Consider the following 7,549-nt stretch of genomic DNA (forward strand, 5'->3'; position numbering starts at 1 on the left):
GAGTCTCATCAAAGAAAAGTCCATGGCATAGAAGAGACACACTGCTCTCCTCTCCATGGGTGTGGGCTGCAGACCAGACAAGTGGAGGGAATGAACTCACTTTGTGGGTCCTAGATGGAAGGGAAAGACGTATGAAAGAACAGTCTCATGGTACCAATAGTTCCAGGGTCCACCTGCTGTTCTGGGCTATATGACGTTTCCCTGCAATGAACAGTTGTTCCTTTTGCCTGTTTAGTGTAGACTTCATCAATTCTCACATGCCCATACAGTACCTGGCCCAATTAACCTTTGTTCTCATTTCAAGATCAGGCTGGATGGGGCTCTGAGCAACCTGGTCCACTGGAAGGTGCTCCTTTCCATGGCAGGGGGGTTGGAGCTAGATGGTCTTTACGGTCCCTTCCAACTCAAACCATTCTAGGATTATATGATTTCAGATCTTTAGGTATTGTTGTACCAAGAAGAAATTCAATACCAATTCCCTGTCCCCAGGCACTGGGAATGGGCTTTGTTAAACAGCTCAAGGTGTCCAGTCATTGCACCCCGTCCCATCTCACGGCTGTGAGAGCAAACACCTTCTGGCACATCAGAGTGTCTTGGGGCAGTCTGTCAAAGTGCGCATGGTGCAGCACAGGGGATGTTGTGGTTGGCGTAGAAGCCTCAACACTGAAGCAAACTTCTGAGATACTGGGTCCTCAGAGTCTTTAAAAAATATCTGTTGTTTGTTCTCTTACTCCTGAAGAGTCGCTGATGACATCATGTGCTTTTTCTGAGCTAATCATAATGAATCAAGTCAGGTGAAGGTAATTAAAAGTATCAGTGCTTCAGCAGGCCCACACAGAGCAATAAAAAGGGTCTCATATCTTTTCACACTAGAATTTCCACTCAGCTTTGGGTGGTTTTTTTTATTACCCTCATCTTAGCAGCAAATCAGGCAGGTAAGTGTGGTTGTAAATTTACTTACAGAGACATGCTTAGCATGTAAAATACTGACTACTAGCTGTGAGGCTTTACAGTATTTCAAAACATTGTTATCTTTTCATAAATTTAGAGAATTCTGGTTTTTATTGAAATATCTTTTTTTTTTTTCAGTTAAAGATTTCCAGAGTCTTACCTCCACAGATAAAAAATCTGCTAGAAACATCCAAAAAATGGGGAGGGAAAAAGAATGAAAGAAATGGGTAAAATAAAGAAAAATAAAGGAAAATCTGTAATAACTCAAGTTTCTTTATAGCTGACCATTTTACAGTACTTGTGAGAGATGCAATTAGTGATGAGCTGAGTCTCATTCTCTCAGCAGATCCCTTTGTCAGAAATTCATTGCAAGTGGTTAAACTGGGTCTGACTGTGCTCCAATAATACCTATTTGCTTCATGTTGCTTAGTGATGAAATACTGGAGATCAGATAGGGCCTAGTAGACAAATGCTGATTCAAGTCCAAACTTACTGATAAAATTTGTTTTAAGGGTTGATCTAGGACAGATCCAGTGGCAGTGAATATGGGGAGCAGCAGGTCTGCAGCGCTGGAAGTTCCCCAAATCTGAGTCCACAGGGCACAGGTATGGTTGTGTGAGGGCAGAAAAACAGCACGACAGAAAATGCTGAGGAGCCAAATCCTGTGGAGGACAATGGAGTCATCTTAGAGGGGAGACCAGAATCAAGCCACAAAGATGTAGATCAATCCATTCCTACTCTTCTTCATTCACCACTGATCTTGAAAAAAAAATTGTGTATAGAAATGACCAGACTCCTCTAAGTTACATTTTTCCTTTGGGGACAGTGGCAAAAAAGAAGTGATGTAAAGGAATTGGATTTTCTCAACTTGGAGGGAAAGATCCTGAAAATAGAAATGACTCTTGCTGTGCAAAGTAACAAAATATACTACTCCCCCTCCCCAGGGCATATAGGGCAAGAGGTAGAGGGCTTAAATCATAGAAAAGTTTTAGATCAGGAAAATGTTTTGTAACAGTGAGGATAATAAAGAACTGGGAAAGATGGGGGTGTTCCATCATCAAGTTTTTAAGAACAGTGTGAACAAATATTGTGTGGGAATAGCTTATATGTACCTAATCCTGCTTTAAGGAGGAGAGATGAAGTTTATGACAGTTTAGCTTTATTTTCTTTGAGACAAATTCTCCTAATTTGCAAAGCAATTTGGTACTTGGGTCCAAGGATTCCATTTAGAAGTGCCAGACTAAGAGATTCTAGGCATTTTTGCTAATAGCTTCACAACTAACTACATTAATATGAGTTAATCATTAGTGTGTCTACTCAGTTGACAATTTACTTATTGGCTTTTGCCTTTGTAGGGTGTGATCCTATCACACACCAAGGTCTGGGCGTTGAGCATTAGTGTCTTGCCGGAGTCACCAAGAGTCAAGAGTCTTCATTCATGTCCCTGACTGTACCTTAATTTCCATTAAAATCCTTAAACACTTTATTCATGTCTGAAGATAATATCATATGAATGTCTTAAACTATTACCCTGATGATGACACTTTTGGGAAATTGCCAGTAGAGATGTAGTCTTGCCCTTTAAATGGATACAAAAATATTTTAGATTAAATTAAACTAACCTCAGTTTCTTCACCCTGATGAATGCTATATTTAACTTGCTTTTTATCCAGCCGGGGGCTTACCTCCATGAAAGTACTGATCATTCACATGACCAGTCCTGCTGAAGTCACTGGGTGACTTTTATAAGTCTTGCTTCCAGGAATAAACTTTCAAATTTTTTTTCCTCCATAGCGTGGTTTCAAAAAGTGATCTTGTCTTTGGGTTCTTAGTCTACAGCTATAAAAGAATATGCTCTTGGTCTTCAAAGAAAGCATTGGTCATCTCGCCAGCCTTCTTCCTCCAGTGGCTCCTGGGGGTATTTGTTTTGTGTCAGACAAAAGAGATCGTGAGTCTTTTCAGTTCCTAGGCCTTTCTGCATGGGCAAATTCCATCTTATCTTTCTGAAAGCCTGGGTCATATCTGCCATCTCTTGATCTAAAGCAGGGAATTTGCAGAAATATCTCTTTCTAAATGGATTCTCCCATTCCTCAGAGTCTAACTTGTTTGGTTTTCTCTTTTTTTTTTTTTTTTATGTGAGCCTCACTACCTGACTTCAACAGAAACTTTTAACCACAGTCAGAGGGGCTCCAGCAGTTAAACTGTGTCCTGCTACTTCCCATTGCTTTTTATTTAAGGTCTTTCTTTTCCCTGATGAGAATTCTGCTCATTAAATTCACTTCTGTAATTACATTTCCCTGCGGTCTTTTACTGTCAGTCCTGGAAACCACATTCAGAGGTGGAAATCATCCTCCCCCTCCATCACCATATCTACAATGAGAAGTGCCAACATTTTATTTACTTCCCAAACTAGCTCTTCTGTCTCGTTGAATGAAACCTTTTTCCATCACCTCATAACCTGCACTCTGCATTTGCATGGTTTCATACAGATAATAAAAGCACTCATCTCCATTTATCTGAGCCCCTCTATAAATCTCCACGTATCGGAGAGTGCAGCCTTTTGGCAGGAGCAGAAGCATGGCTTGGTTGCTCACTGAAAGAGAGCTGCTGATGTACCTTTTCATCGGGAGCTGTAGGGAATTAGCTCCTCATCCAGAGCAAACTCCCTGCCATAAGGCAAAGCCCTTGTGTCTGAAAACCTCCGAGATTCCTGTTAAGAGTCAGGCAGAAGTCGGGAATTCACTGAAGTGTTTGAAAAAGAAGCTCAATAATGTCAGGTGATATCTTTGGGGAGGCAAGTATTGACTGGGAGCAGGGAGGGAAGGTTATCGATTCAGATTTTTACCTTTCAGTAAGATGAGTTTTGGTCTGGTTCCTCCACCTCCCTCCACATGTCCCTCAAGACTTTAGCTGCTGATTGAACCACTTCCTCACTGCAAAGGCTGCTCCACTCAGTCTGATCTGTGCTTTACATAGATGCCAAAGGCACCTAGAGCTGTCCCTAATGCCACGTAAATCCAAATAAGTGCAGTTCCTTTGCTCTTCTGAAAGGCACTTGGGCAGCCCAAAAGGCTGAGAGCTGGTCAGAGGTTTTACCCCACAGAGCCCTGGTCTGGTGTTGAGGCACCATGTGCACAGAAGGCAGGAGGATGGGTAGAAACACTCAAAAATTTGAAGTACTGGGATCAGAAAACTCTAGAAGTACGGCAGACCAGGAGGGAAGATGCTGGGCCCTAATATTCAGAAGATACTCCAAGTTTGTGGTCCATTAAGGAGTCTTAATTCTTAATGGGCACAGTGTGTCCATGATCTGTCTCAGTCTCTTTGATGCTCCCACAGTATAAAACGCAATATTATAATTACCCAGATTGTTATTTCTGTTGGACACCATGGGGTCTGCTCTAGGCCAAAAGATGTATCTGATGCACCAAACCCTTTAATGCCACCCTAGAGTGCAGAGCTCTGGGAGAGGGTCATTCCCTGTTGCTTTTATGGAGTCACTGAAAGGATTTCCTAGTAAGAAAGACAAATATTCTGACTCTCTACCTGATTTACAAACTCTCCACCATGCCTCTTTTTGACCTCTGTGTGTACTCCAACAACCTGGGCAGGTGGAGGATCCCTGGGAAGTACAGGATTACAGGAGTGGGGCACTCCAGTGAAAGGGTAAGGAGGGTGCTATGCCTTCATGTCCCTGGGCATCTGGCACACTCTCCTGAGGGTCAGCAGCCAGCACAGTGTGGCAGCATTGGTCTGGTTTGAAAATGGGTCTGTTGTGCTCCGTGTCCTACATCTCACTCAGTCCCCTCTCCTCTGCCTTTCCCAGGTAAAGGATGTTAGCCATAAAATAAAGGCATACGCTTTGTTCATAACAACCCACTTTGCATTCCTGTAGCATCCTCCAGCAATCAAAAAGGCACTATCTCAGCCATAGGGGAATATTCATTTCTGTCATGTTGCAGATGGGAAAAATGATGTGTGCAGAGGTGAAAAGGAAGGCTGATCATGTGTCTTCCTCCTGCCAAGGGCTATGCAGTGAGCTGGCGTCTGAGAAAAGAGAAGGGCTCATTAACCTCAGTGTGTGTGTACTCACAGCTCTTGCTCCTCCCTACTCTGGCTGCTGCCTCCCTCGCTGTAGAACATGTTTGACTCCAGCTTCAGGTTCCTCTTAACTTTGCCCATTCACCTTGAAACTCCCTCTACAGCTCTCTGTCCAACCTTTGCAGAGTTGTCTTTACTTTCCTCTGTGGCTTTCTCAGTTCGGGCAACCCCACTTCTTTCAACTCAAAAGTACCTGTACCAACGATCACAGCATCTTCCCTACAAAATTCAACTGTCCTGAACTTCTCTGATACATCCCCTTCAAACGCTCACATTGACTTCCTGCATTAAATACATAAAAACCCCCAAAACCCCAACGAAAACCAAACCATGTTTCTCCTTAATATATTCCTATACTTGTCAGGGAAACCATCCCATTTAAAATAAAAGGGAAATCTCTGATGATCAGCATAACCAGAAAACCAAACAGTGTGCTTGGGTATTCACCACTCAAATGAAGATCATGTGTGCCAGTGAAGAAGGAGTGGGACTGTATAATGCCCGAGCCTGTGGTGACATTTGTCTCTTCTTCTAGAACATATTAAATATTAATTAACTTGAACATATAGAGCTGTTTAAATCTTCCAAGCACTTTGCAAATATTAATGCAATTAATTTGTCATCCTTCATTGATAAAGATGCTATTATGGCTCTGGCTAATAAAGATCCCTCTGAGCAAGCAATACTTTGAATATACCAAATGACAGGACTGTGCTGTGTTTGTTAAACAAATAAGAACTTCCCAAGGGGTGGGTGTCCAGGAAAAGATGATTTTCCCAGAGAAAAACTGCATCTCAACCCACTAGTCCCCATCTTATGAAGAAACAGCACCTCCAGCACAGGGTCAAACAGCAAGACTGGGAAAGTCCACTCTGAGTGGGAAGGTGAGAGTGACCTTCATTGCAAAGATGGTGTTATCCACTGGTGGAAGTACTTTTTAAGAGGACAACCCATGTCCTCTTGCATCTCCCTGTGTAGTTCAGGACAACCTGTGTACTAAAACTAACCATCACTGGATCTCTCTGGACTGCTATAGCAAGTGAAAACCTCAGTTACAGATCAGGACGCCTCTGTGTTAGGTTTTGCAAAACTCAGGCAGCTCTTGGACCAGGGGGTTTATAGCAAGTGGCACTGAAGTCAGGGAGAGACTTCAGCACATGGAGTTTGACAAAGCTGACCCCTAAGGCCCCTTCTTAGGGCCCTGAACAGTCTCTGAGCAATGTGGACACATGATGGTAGCAGGTTAGTTCTTTTGCATTAGCTGGTGCTACATGGCAAACACTCACTCCTGTTATTTCTCCACAAACCACCATAACAGCACTGATTCCATCCTGTTTTGCTTTTGAGAGCTTAGAAGGTCACTAGCAAGAATTGTATGGTTACAGGTTTTAAATAAAATAATAAGGTTCGCTTTAGCCTCCATAGGTGGAATCTGTATGAAAGCAGCAAAATTTTTCAATTAAGTTCAAGGGTTGTCTAAAACCCTGATTAAGGGAACTCCAAGAGAGAAGGTAGTGGCAAGGTACAGAGACCTTCAAAGAGCAATTCATCTCGTCCTAAACTCTGAATGCCTGCTCCTTCTGTTAAGGACAGAGGGAGCCCTGGGTGAATACCCTCATAAACTTTTAAGACAGGTTGAATCCTCCACTTGAGAAATTCATTCCTTGTGAATTAAATTTATTTCAAATGTGTAGATGTGGGATTTGCTGTGCTTAGGTTTAGAGACACTCTAAAAAACTCAGAAGTCTCCATCCAGGGGCCAGGCAAGTACACTGCACTGGTATATTGTGAATCTTTGACCAGTATGGACTTCAGGACCTTTACTACTGCTCCTAATCAGCAGCTTAGTTGTTTTGCATTTAATTGTTTTGCAGTTCATTGCTCATACAATCTGTAAGGCTAAGAGCACAAAATAGCTACACTGTGCCTAAACTGTGGGTAAACCTCTCTATGCAGGCTCACAGTCAGGTTTGCTTCTAATTAAACATCTCATCCAAAGTTAACTGTATCAACTAATCTTGAGGCACCGGACTAAAAAAATTCTAGCTCTAATGCAACCTCTGCTGTTTCTCCTCATCCAACCAGTTGCTGTACTTAGAGAAGCAGAGATTGAGGCTCAAGCCTTCTTCAACCTAATTTTAAGCTAATTGCCCTGTGGTCTCCACCCAGAACCACCCCCCCACCCCCCATATCATGTCCTAATCACTGTCTGGCTGCTACTACCTCATCTTCATTAGAATGACACTTCAGTATTCATGTGGATCCATTTAGCCACTTTTTGCTGTCTTTGGTTCTGGGCAGTGACATTTAAGCTATAATCCCAGAGTTACTGGTCATTACTTTAGTCTTTAATCATTATGAGAGACCAATGAGACAAGACTGTATAAATCACTGTGTAACATGAGAAGCAGTTAATTTCTTAGAAGATTTAAAACTCTGAAGCCATTCCTGATCAAATCTAGAGGGCTGTTTACAACAATTTGTACTGAGAAAGGAG

This window comes from Corapipo altera, unplaced genomic scaffold (genome assembly GCF_003945725.1).
Source record: "Corapipo altera isolate COAL_440 unplaced genomic scaffold, ASM394572v1 51, whole genome shotgun sequence".
Lineage (NCBI taxonomy): Eukaryota > Metazoa > Chordata > Aves > Passeriformes > Pipridae > Corapipo > Corapipo altera.